General features: G+C 40.9%; 1 protein-coding gene across 15 annotated transcripts in view; it reads right to left on the bottom strand.

Annotated features, from left to right (window-relative positions):
- TENM1 (teneurin transmembrane protein 1) overlaps nucleotides 1–12,366 on the bottom strand; it is a 697,978-nt gene that overhangs the window by 458,380 nt on the left and 227,232 nt on the right. The window contains exon 1 of one of the 15 annotated variants that reach the window (XM_039487538.1): nucleotides 267–287. The exons of the other annotated variants lie outside the window; for them this stretch is intronic. The gene's annotated coding sequence lies outside the window, so the exon portion shown is untranslated. Of the gene's footprint in view, nucleotides 1–266; nucleotides 288–12,366 lie in introns of those variants that run through there. 15 annotated transcript variants of the gene reach the window in all.

Below are 12,366 nucleotides of genomic sequence, written 5' to 3'. Positions count from 1 at the left end.
CTTAATAGCAAACATACATGTAGTACAATACACACCTGTTCCTTTCTAACAAGCGATAAGTTTCTTCTGCATACTTTTGTCTGGATGAAAGTGAAGTATTCTGGGTAAGATCTCCACTGCCTCTGTCATGATGTAATTATTTATTTGGTCCTGCTCACAGCGTCCTTTCCTTTTACAATAAGTGACTATGAGATTCTGTTTTTGCATCTCAAATACATACAGCAATGATGCAGGATTGACGGTACAATTAGTACATAGAATCTCACCTTCTGGTCAGAAGAGTAATAAGTCTACTTGTGCTTGGTTTCTAGATTTGATTTAGGACCTCTATCAAAATCCTTGCCTTGGGCGCTTGAGAAAAAACTCTCATATTTTCAGGGCAGAGTATTATGACATAAAAATGCAAACATCATCAATTATACACAGCTTGCTTCTATTTCTTCACCCTTAGCCAGCAGTTGCTCTACAATCAACCAGTGGATCTTCCACACATCTTTACTGAGACAAAAAACATAGTAAAATTAAATTTAATTATCTTTTAGATATCCTACAGTGATGTAAGAACATAAGAACAGCATTTCTGGGTCAGACCAAAGATCCATCTAGCCCGGTATCCTGTCTTCCGACAGTGGCCAATGCCAGGTGAACAGAATAGGTAATCATCCTCATGTGATCCATCCCTGTCACCTATTCCCAGCTTCTGGCAAACAGAGGCTAGAGACACCACCCCTGCCATTCCTGGCTAATAGCCACTGATGGACCTATCCTCCATGAACTTATCTAGTTCTTTTTTGAACCCTGTTATAGTCTGGGCCTTCACAGCATCCTCTGGAAAGGAGTTCCACAGGTTGACTGTGCGTTGTATGAAAATAATACTGACTTTTGTTTGTTTTAAATCTGCTGCCTATTAATTTCTTTTGGCAACCCCTGTTCTTGTGTTATGAGAAGGAATAAATAACACTTCCTTATTTACTTTCTCCACACGAGTCATGATTCTATAGACCTCTATCATATCGCCCCTTAATCATCTCTTTTCCAAGCTGAAAAGTCCTAGTCTTATTAATCTCTCCTCATATGGCAGCCGTTCCATACCCCTAATAATTTTTGTTGCCCTTTTCTGAACCTTTTCCAATATATCTTTTTTGCGATGGGGTGACCATATCTGCACTCAGTATTCAAGATGTGGGTGTACCATGGATTTATATAAAGGCAATATGATATTTTGTCTTATTATCTATCCCTTTCTTAATTACATAATGCATACTCAGAATATATTTACCAACACATCACCCCTTCATTAAAGCAATTTATTTACAAAAGAACATTTGCGGGAATATAATTCAGTTCCATGAAAATGTTGAATCCTCCCAAAAAACTGTTCTACCTAAGCCTTAGCAAAAGAGAAATCTTACTGAAAACATCTAAAGATTCTCAAATTGAAAAATTAAGGAAAACGGTGCCTTTTCACAGTGAAACTCCTCATTTATTCTGCTATGTTACTTACTTTATATCATCTTCTTAAAGGTATTTTGTTAAAAAGGTCATTAAAGTGTGTATAATTACAGCCTCTTTTCACAGTGGCAAAGCACAATATAGCACATGATTAAAATTAAAAATTAAAAAAAAAAAGATTGCCTTGTACTGTAGTCTGTTCCTGGACAATTTTAAAACCACATAATACCCTATTCGCTATCTGTTGTTTTGAAAAGCAAAGCTAACCATATTTTAGTCTTTCTTATGAGGACTGCTCATACAAAATATGTGTAGAAGGAAAGAGAAATAGGCATGGATTTCTCCCTATTAGGCACTCTCAGTTGAGGAGGAAGCATTTACCAATGACTTTGAAGAATATCAAAGTAAAAGCTAAATCTTCACCTGCATAATATAGTTATTCTCAGGGGATATTCTTTCATAGTGTGATGAATATAACAGTGTTAAAATGTACTTTCAGTGCCACTGCAATTTACCAGTGGTTTGGAGCCACAGGAAAGCAACAGACATAGCCATATAGCACAGAACTTTAATCCTCTTAATTCTAACAATTTGCCAGCATGCCTTTTCTTCCAAATACAGGAATCAACACAGCTTATAAGCAACTGTTAACATAATTTATATTATTTATTCTGGGTCATCTATTTTTCTCTTTAAAATGTCAAATACATTAGGGATACTCAGCTTCACATTTTCACACTAAATCCTCTGCTCCAAAACGTCAGTCCACTTATGATAAAATACGGACATTCATAAGCATTCTAAAATTTGACTATAGGATTCTATAAGAATTAAATGCAACAAATTGTACAAAATTAGTGTATTGTAGGGAGGGGCAAGGAGGGGGAAAAATGAACAAAGTTGCTTTAGGAGAAATTTCATTTATCGTCACTATTTGATAGCTACAGAATAGACATGTACAGTCACTATATAGCAGACATTTAGAGAGATACAAGAAACCAACAAGACCTTCCTACTCTCCAAAACAAACCTCATTTTTGGCAATAAGGTTGAAATATTTCCACTGTGAATGTCTACAATACATTTCAGTTAATCTAGGCATAGTTTTCCACGGTAACTGTCACACTATTCCATAATCAATCAGAATTGAACAACAGTCTGAATTATCTCAAAATGTTTTTGTTAATGCAAAAGAAATATTCAATTATAGGTCTCTGTCAACAGCAAATAATAATGTACACTTGGATTAATTAGCACCTGGATTAATTAGCACAATTACATTCTATCCCTTGAAAAACAGAACTATATTACTGAACTGACCAATGCAGTCAACTGATAATATATTTTGTTCAGATAAGCCTCCCATACACAGAAGGAACATGTACAAACAGTAAAAACAACCCAAGTTTGAAGAATCAGCATGGGATGGATAAGATTCTGGGGGCTGGAAGGAACAGAGAATAGGAAAATTCTTTATAATCTTATAAAAAAAGTTAGAGTCAGTCTGGGGACTTTTCAAGCAAAAGAAGTTATCTCTGTGGATCCTTCTGGAACTGAACAAATTGATTGTTTTTCAAGTTGCCTGAAGCATGTATGTCTATTAATAATATGATTAGTCTCAGAGTCAGAGATAAATATGTTCCCAAAAGAGCAACAGTACATGCCTCCACTATACAGAGTTTTCCAATTTATTCCCCCCTCCCTTCATCTTGGATCTTACTCCCTGTAATTTTATTTAAAGGGGAGGTTGTTATTGTAACAAATGATATGAGAGCATGAAATATTTCCTCATACAGGCTCAGTTGTGACATTACACCAATATTATTAGCTTAACTGTAAACTATTTTGAAAGAGGAGTTGCTCTTGGGAAGCCTACACTGGCAGTGGCTTATACATCTTATTGCATTAAATTTCTATTAAGTACTACACAGAGAGAGAGAGAGAGAGAGAGAGAGAGAGAGAGAGTGTGTGTGTGTGTGTGTGTGTGAGAGAGAGAGAGAATATCGATTATAAGCACAACTAAAAACTATTATTTCATATATATCAGTTTCTGAACTATGTAGACTCTTTCAGTTCCTGAGATTTTTCAGCGATTCCCGAAACTGAATATGTTACCTAAAAGATCCATAAGAATGACCATTACTTTTCATTTTAGACACAAAATATGGGCCTGATGCTGCAAACACTTACCAACATGAAGTAGTCTCAATAATTATAGCCTGTTCCTTAGTAATTTTTTTGGAATGTCTTTAATGAGATAGTGCTTACAGCAGTAAGCACTATGTCCTATACTGTTTGCAGATTCAGACTCCATCACTTCTATGTAGATCAGGGGTTCTCAAACTGTGGGATGGAACTCCCAAGTGTTTTGCAACCCTATTTTAATGGGGTCGCCAAGACTGGTGTTAGACTTGCCGGGGCCCAGGGCCCGATCCCAAACCTAAGCCCAAGCCCTACAGCATGGGGTTGAAGCCAAAGCCCTAGCCTCACTGCCCAGGGCTAAGTTTACATACCCTCCCCACCCACGGTAGAAGCCGTTGGGCTTCAGATTTGGCCTCCCTGCCTGGGGCAGTGGCGCTCAGGGGGAGGGGCTTAGGTGGACTGGGTCTTCAGTCCTCCCTCCCCCTCCTGGGGTCATGTAGTAATTTTTGTTGTCAGAAGGGGGTCAAGGTGCAATGAAGTTTGAGAACCTCTGATAGATGAAGCTTTTGAGTGGATTTCTGTTCTTTTTCCCCCTCATTTACTCTAAGACTTATTTAAACTAAAAACCAACTGGTTTAGAATAGATTTCTTAAGTGCATCTGGAAATTGTGATTGTAGCCTAAAGCTCTACAACAACTTTCAATTATTAGGTTGTGAAACTCAAGGCTTACAAACCCATATTTACTTAGTAATGTTGCATTTTATACAATGTTAATATTAACACTAGCCATCCATTTAACTTAATAAAACTGTCAATTCATAAATTCTGAAATTATGTCCAATTACTTTTTAATATTTGAATGCAAAAAAAAGACAAATTTCATTAAACTGAGAGAAATTATGCAGCAATCATATGTAGTACTGATGCTCACATGAGGCAGATAATTTGGGGGTCAATTTAGATAGGGGTCCAGTGAATGAGATCAAAATCATATCTTTTCAATGAGCCTTGTAACTCAGCTTTTAAAAAAAGTAGTGTTCTGTTGCTTGTGGTTCTTCCAGTACAGTTATTCATGTGATGCTTGCAAACCAGGTGCTAGCGCTTGCCAAAATGTTAACCTCAGCCGAGTAATGAAATTCATTGCTGGAAACCAGTCTTTCACCTGTGTGTAAATATGATTAAGACGAGTACTGAACTTTTAACAATGTGTTTAGACTTTATGAAGTGCTTGTAAATTGCTGCATGCATTAATCTCACTTTAATAAATATTACCTTATATCATGTGGTAAAGATATGTTTTTGCTTTGTAGTAACAGTAAAAAAAGTAATCCTGAAACTGATCTTGTCACTAGGGATCCTCTCCAGCTCATCAAGGCTATCAAAACTAAATGCGCCATTAGGGATATCACAATACAAAGACGGTTAACTGCCCCATTCACACCTTTGAAGAGACTACGTGGAAGATTTGAGGTACAAATTGACCTGAGGTAAGTGACAGGACAAGGAACAATCGGAATATTTTGTGATCTTTGTGGTATAGCAACCAAGTATAACTAAGTCCAGTGACTCCATGTAAAGACTGTTATAGTGCCTTAGGAGTTCACATTTGTTACTGGGTTGGTGAAATCTGGTTATAGAATGCAAAACCAGTTTGGGTTTCTGCCCTGCTTCTTGACAGTCTGCCCTGGTTGGCACTCATGTCATGAACCATTCCAGACAGCTTGACAATCCACCCTACAACCGTCAAAATAGTATGAATCCTTGGAGCATTACCAGACTCTTCCATCCTACCTAATTCCTGAGAATCAGATAACTATGGTAACCAGAAACCACCTTCACCTATGGATAGGCAGAACACCAATCCCATTCCTTTAAAAAGTAGGCTTAGCATTTCTTGTACAGAAATTTGTTCTTTAAAGACTGGATTTCTGCAACTCCATCTACCTTGGATGATTGTAAACTCACAGAGAACAAGAAAATCCTGTGTTAGTCCAACATATCACAGCTCACCTCCCAAGTGGGATTAGCCACAGAAAACACATACTATGTTCTACACCTTCCACTTGCTTTTCACTTAGCACAAGGTTTGATTCAAGGTGTTGATGTTAGTCTTCTAAGTCTACTTTGGGGACTGCCTCCATTTGTGACCTCCAATGTCTTGTTTAAATTAGGCCTGTTCGAGCAGTTTCCCATTAGCTCTACTCCCAGTGTTGCAAGACTATCATTGCAACAATAGTGAGATCCCCAGTAAAGACAAAGCACTGGGGTTCATTAGTATCCTAACCTCTGTTCTGAGCAGGATTAGATAACATCTTGATAAAAACATCTAGCAGCTACCGGACACTTCACCATACTAGACTCCAATCCTTAATACCACCAAGGCCTGGTCTACACTGGTGGGGGGGGAGGGATGCACGCTTGATCTAAGTTACGCAACTTCAGCTACGTGAATAACATAGCTGAAGTCGACGTACTTAGATTGATTCACTTAGATTGGTGTCTTCACTATGGTGAGCCGACTGCTGCCGCTCCCCGTCGACTCTGCCTGCACCTCTCGCCGAGCTGGAGTACAGGAGTCAACGGGAAAGCACTCGGAAATCAATTTATCGTGTATAGACTAGATGAGATAATCGATCCCCGCTGGATTGATCGCTGCCCACCGATCCGGACAAGTAGTGAAAACATACACTAAAACTGAAACCACAATGGCAGGACAAAAGCCTATAATATAGACCACAGCCCAATATCATTGTTGCTTATCCAGGGCAAAAGAACGCTCATGGGAGCTGGAAGCAAGGCATACTGCAGGATATCAGAATATACTCTAGTTTATCCACTGTCAAAGGCCAGTAAACCTCATCTTTTTAAATAGCCTACCCATAATAATAGAAGATAAGTTGATTTTGAAAGAGTGGCTGAACCCTAGGAATACAAGAGAGGAGTCTACTTTTGGTTTAAATCTTGCCTCCCTTACTTTATTGTAACACACTTGATACTCAATACAGAGGATAGAGAAGATCATCACACACACACTCTCGTAATCACCAGAGCATGAATAACTAGAATTCTCCTCCCAAAGACACAATTCTTGTGGAGAGGTTTGTTTGGAGGGAGGTTTAAGGAAACATTCTTTGCAAGAAATACAATGGGTTAAAAACATATCGGAGTAATACAAATGTTCCTAATAAGCCTCCACTGGAATACACACACAAACTTTACGTACTACATTCACTGTTGACTCAAACAAAGCTTTAAAGCCTAGTCCCTCATTACAGAGTAGGTGATTATGTTAAAAATGCGATGCCTGAAGAGTGAATAAAAATTACTGCTCTATGCAGCTTGCAGACAACAGAGGGGGTTTAGCTGGCAGTCTTTTGCCTTTCTTAAGGACTAAACTAATCACATTTTCTGAAGACAAAATGTAAAACTGGCACTGAAGCACAGCATACAAATTTAAATGCATTCAAATCCAACTCCTATCTGAATTTGCAGCCAGTTTCTATATTAGTAATGAAGTGAATGAAGTTCCTGTGGGAAATTTAAAAAAACCCAAACAACCCACAAATAAGTTTTATTTTTTTTCCCTTTACTACAGAGCCACGCAGAAGATTGGACTTTACAAGCATCATCTGTACTGAAGTCTGCACCACTTTCCTCTCAAAGAAATCCTCACTTAAAATTCAAGCTCAAAATTATGCATTTGCATTTTTCATTTACCACTCCTTAACAAGGAATTAAAAAGCCTAATCTCATTGATGTTTAAGAAAAATTATCAGGGAGGGATGTTGGTCTATTTTTTTTGTTTGTTTTGTTTTTTGTTTTTTGGCCAACTGGATCCTTCTTGATAGGCCAGAATTATGACTCATAGAAAAATTAACTAACTTGCTTGAGGAAACACTTTTCTACAAAACATTTTAGAAGGTGTTAAGACATCTACATTACTGCTATCATATAGACACAACATATCTATATCTATATCACTTTTTTGTATGGCAGGGTTTCTCAAACTGGGGTCGCCGCTTGTGTAGGGAAAGCCCTTGGCAGGACGGGCCAGTTTGTTTACCTGCTTCATCCGCAGGTCCGGCTGATCACAGCTCCCACTGGCCACGGTTTGCCACTGCAGGCCAATGGGAGCTGCTGGAAGCGTCAGTCAGTATGTCCCTCGGCCCATGCTGCTTCCAGCAGCTCCCATTGGCCCAGAACAGTGAGCCGCGGCCAGTGGGAGCCGCGATCAGCCGGACCTGTGGACAGGGCAGGTAAACAAACTGGCCAGACCCGCCAGGGGCTTTCCTTACACAAAAGGCGATCCCAGTTTGAGAAACACTGTTGTATGGGATCTCCCCTCATCCTGAGTTCCTCAGTACTCAAAGTGCATTTCTTTCTTTCTTCATTCTGCAGCAGGCCAACCTGTTTTCTGAAAAGACTGAGCCTTGTCTACACTAAGGATGGAGATCGATCTAAGGTTATTCACGTACCTGAAGTCGACATACTTGGATCTACTTACTGCAAGGTCCACTCTACACTATGTTGACAGGAGACGCTCTCCTCACTGCACTTCTTGTTCAGGTGGAGTACAGGAGTCGATGGGAGAGTGATCTGCGGTTGATTTAGCGGATCTTCACTAGACCCGCTAAATCGACCGCTGATGCAACAATTGCAGTGTGTCGATCTCCCGGTATGTATCTGCAGATACTGCACCCACCACCCACACTCACAATTTTAACTAACTATACACTATACTGGTCGGGCGCGCAGGCATGCAGCCCATCATAATCCCACTGTAGCTGTGAGAGATTTTTTTTGATCGTTGTTGACGTCCAGGCAGCCCCCCCCGTCCCAGTGGCTGCAGTTCACCATTCCCGGCCAATGGGAGCTGCGGGGGCCCATGCCTGCAGATGGTCAGTGTAAACAAAATGTCTTGCGGCCCATCAGCAGATTATCCTGATGGGCCATGTACTGAAGGTTGCCGACCCCTACTGTACTAGACAGAAACCTAAAGAGAGTAACGCTTCCTTCCCCTCCACATGGCCTGACCTTGCAAGAACTTAGTAAGAGGCCACAGTGATTACTACCATTGACTTCAATAGGATTATGCCCAGTAGTACATGTTTGCATGACTGTGCTCAAGGGGAGCTGCAACTTTATCTGAAGAGCAAGAAATAGAGAAGTAAATACTTGGCAACTTAAGCCTGGTCTACACTACGCGTTTAAACCGGTTTTAGGAGCGTAAAACCGATTTAACGCCACAACCGTCCACACTAAGAGGCCCTTTATATCGGTATAAAGGGCTCTTTAAACCGGTTTCTGTACTCCTCCCTAACGAGAGGAGTAGGGCTAATATCGGTATTACCATATCGGATTGGGGTTAGTGTGGCCGCAGATCGACGGTATTGGCCTCCGGGCGGTATCCCACAGTGCACCACTGACCGCTCTGGACAGCAATCTGAACTCGGATGCAGTGGCCAGGTAGACAGGAAAAGCCCCGCGAACTTTTGAATATTTCCTGTTTGCCCAGCGTGGAGCTCTGATCAGCACGGGTGGTGATGCAGTTAAAAATCAAAATAAAGAAAGAGCTCCCGCATGGACAATGCGGACGTGATTGCTGTAAGGGCAGGCAAATCTGTTCTATCAGCGCTCCGTTACAGAAGACGAAATTCAAAATCATTTTTTAAATATCTCCAGACAGATGCCATAGCAGGGACTCAGCGCACTGCTGCGTGACAAGCGTAACGGAAAGCCAAAGAATCAAATGGACGCTCATGGACTGGAGGACTCAAGCTATCCCACAGTTCCTGCAGTCTCTGAAAAGCATTTGCATTCTTGGCTGAGCTCCAAATGCTTCTAGGGTCAAAAACAGTGTCCGCGGTGGGTCAGGGCATAGCTCGGCAATTTACGCACCCCTCCACCCACCCCCAGAAGTGAAAGGGAAAACAATCCTCTCTTGACTCTTTTACATGTCGCCCTATCTTTACTGAATGCTGCAGATAGACGCGATGGTGCAGCACTCAACACCAACATTCTTGCTCCCCCCACGCTATGGCTGGCTGATGGTACAATACGACTGGTATCTGTCCTCGTCATCAGCCTATTGGCACAGGGGGCAGTGCAAAAGGACTGGTAACCATGATGACCAGCATCTGTTAGGTCGATCAAGGGCGCCTGGTCCTAATTTTTCCTGGTAGATGGTGCAGTATGGCTGATAACCATCATCGTCATAGCAACAGGGGGCTGAGCTCCATCAGCCCCCACCCTTCATGTGTAAAGAAAAGATTCAAGTGCCCCTGAACTAGCAGAGGGATGCTGGGCTCCTCTCCTACACACTCCTTACTGTCCTGTCTGGACTATCATAGCAGCTGGAGGCTGCCTTCCACTCATATCTCACTAACAAGTCACTGTGTCTTATTCCTGCATTCTTTATTACTTCATCACACAAGTGGGGGGACAATGCTACGGTAGCCCAGGAAGGCTGAGGGAAGAATGGAATCAACAGCTGGGGTTGTTGCAGGAGCACCCAATGTGAATAGAATACAGCTCATAATTTCTGCAGGATCTGACACAGAGCAGCTGTGCTCTCTGGTTCTCTGATACAGTGGTTCTCTAGTACACTTGCCCATATTCTACGCAGGACTGATTCTATTTTTAGATACCAAAAAGGAGGGATTGACTCAGGGAGTCATTCCCAATTTTGGCTTTTGCGCCCCTGGCTAAGAGCAGCCAGGGTCACTTATGACAGCAGCAAATGGAACAGTGCAAAAGGACTGGTAGCCACGATCATCTTATTACCAATTTATGGATTGGTAGATGGTACAGTATGGCTGATAACCATCTCTGCTGTCATGCAAAAGCAAAAGCATGCTGCTGTGTAGCGCTGCTGAATCGCCTCTGTCAGCGGCATCTAGTACACATACGGTGACAGTCACAAAAGGCAAAACAGGCTCCATGATTGCCATGCTATGGCATCTGCCAGGGCAATCCAGGGGAAAAAAGGCGCGAAATGCTTGTCTGCCGTTGCTTTCCCAGAGGAAGGAGTGACTGACGACATTTACCCAGAACCACCCGTGACAATGATTTTTGCCCCATCAGGCACTGGGATCTCAACCCGGAAATGCCAAGGGGCGGGGGAGGCTGCGGGAACTATGGGATAGCTACGGGATAGCTACCCACAGTGCAACGCTCCAGAAATCGACGCTAGCCTCGGACCATGGACGCACACCACCGATTTAATGTGTTTAGTGTGGCTGCGCGCACTCGATTTTATAAAATCTGTTTTACAAAACCGGTTTATGCAAATTCGGAATAGTCCCGTAGTGTAGACATACCCTTACTCATTTACATATTCCCCCAATTCACTACTGCATAATGGATGAGGATTTTAGAATTAAGATAAGAAAAGTGATCTTCTGTAACAGCAAAGGAGTTAGAAAACTTTAAATATAAATGTGCAGAATGAAAGAGTAACAAAGAATAAAAAATAATATATTTAAATTTCTAGATATTTTATCTTCCGTGCATTTCAAAATTGGCTACTCTTCGGCATTTGTACAAAACTGGCTCTATGCATTTTAACTAGCTATCATTTCTGGCAAGATTTTTAGTAAGGAAGCTAAAACTTTTGTGCAATAAAGGTCTTTCCAAGAAAAATTGCTTCAGTAAGATAGTGATTCAGTGTTTGACACTCCCCATTGTTTTCTATTAAAATGCTTTTAGCAGTTCTCAGCAGAAAGTCAAACAGGCTCATATACAGGTATTTATTACTTAAATGGCACAAAGAAGTTTATACAAAAATCTAACATCTCTCTAAATAGGAAACCATGTCTGTATAAAATAGCTCCGAATGTCAGAAAAAATGCATTTTAGTGGACAGATACATTTCTAGAGTATATATGATTTTTTTCAAGTTTTCCACAGTTTTAAATAGCATTGTACTGAAAGGCTAAGCTTAAGAAATAAATCACTAAAACTGACAACTTAAAAAAGCTACATTGGCTAAATGTCTACAGCATAAAATTCCTCTGAAAATTCAGAATAAACCAACCATGCTGGTTACATCTATGAAGCAAAACAATGAAAGTGTTTACCCAAATAGGTTATCATGCAAGTCTTAAAATAATACATATTCAGCATAACACATGGAATCACTGTCTCCAAAATTATGGAACTAAGAATGAGAACATATCTGTAGACTGTAAACCCTTTGGGGAAGATACCATGTTTGTACAGTTCATTGAACAATGGAGCCACACTCCCAAATGGGACCTTCTAGTACTATTGAAACACAATAAATAAATAGGCAAGTAGAACCTGCAGGATAAAGGAAGTACAGAGTCCAAGTACAGCGTGTAACAAAGACAGATCCAAATACATTACAGCATAAAGAAAAATAGAGTCAGTGCAAGTCAGAATGATCTGAATACAAAATGTCCAAGTACAGTTTAAGGTTAATCTCAAAAGCACAGATCACCACCTCTTGTAGAAGTACCTGCAGAAGGGGATATAAAAGAAAGATGTGTGATGATCCTCTTTGTGCAACTTTATTCTATGGGGGGCATGGTTTGTCCCCTGATGGAATGAACCATAGGTGCCCCAAATCCCATGAATCCTTGGGAAAATAGGCATGGGTTCTGTGCTTCAGTTATAGGGACCCTGGCTTTCCCACTACCACCATCCAAGCCTGTTTCCTGGCAGTGTAGTTACCGGATCATGGAGTCCCCAGAAACCCCCCTTGTAGGATGTTTCCCCATTGCACAGGCTTTGAGAAATAGGCTATTAGG

This window comes from Mauremys reevesii, linkage group 9 (assembly GCF_016161935.1).
Source record: "Mauremys reevesii isolate NIE-2019 linkage group 9, ASM1616193v1, whole genome shotgun sequence".
NCBI lineage: Eukaryota > Metazoa > Chordata > Testudines > Geoemydidae > Mauremys > Mauremys reevesii.
This window is presented reverse-complemented; position numbering and strand designations above follow the sequence as displayed.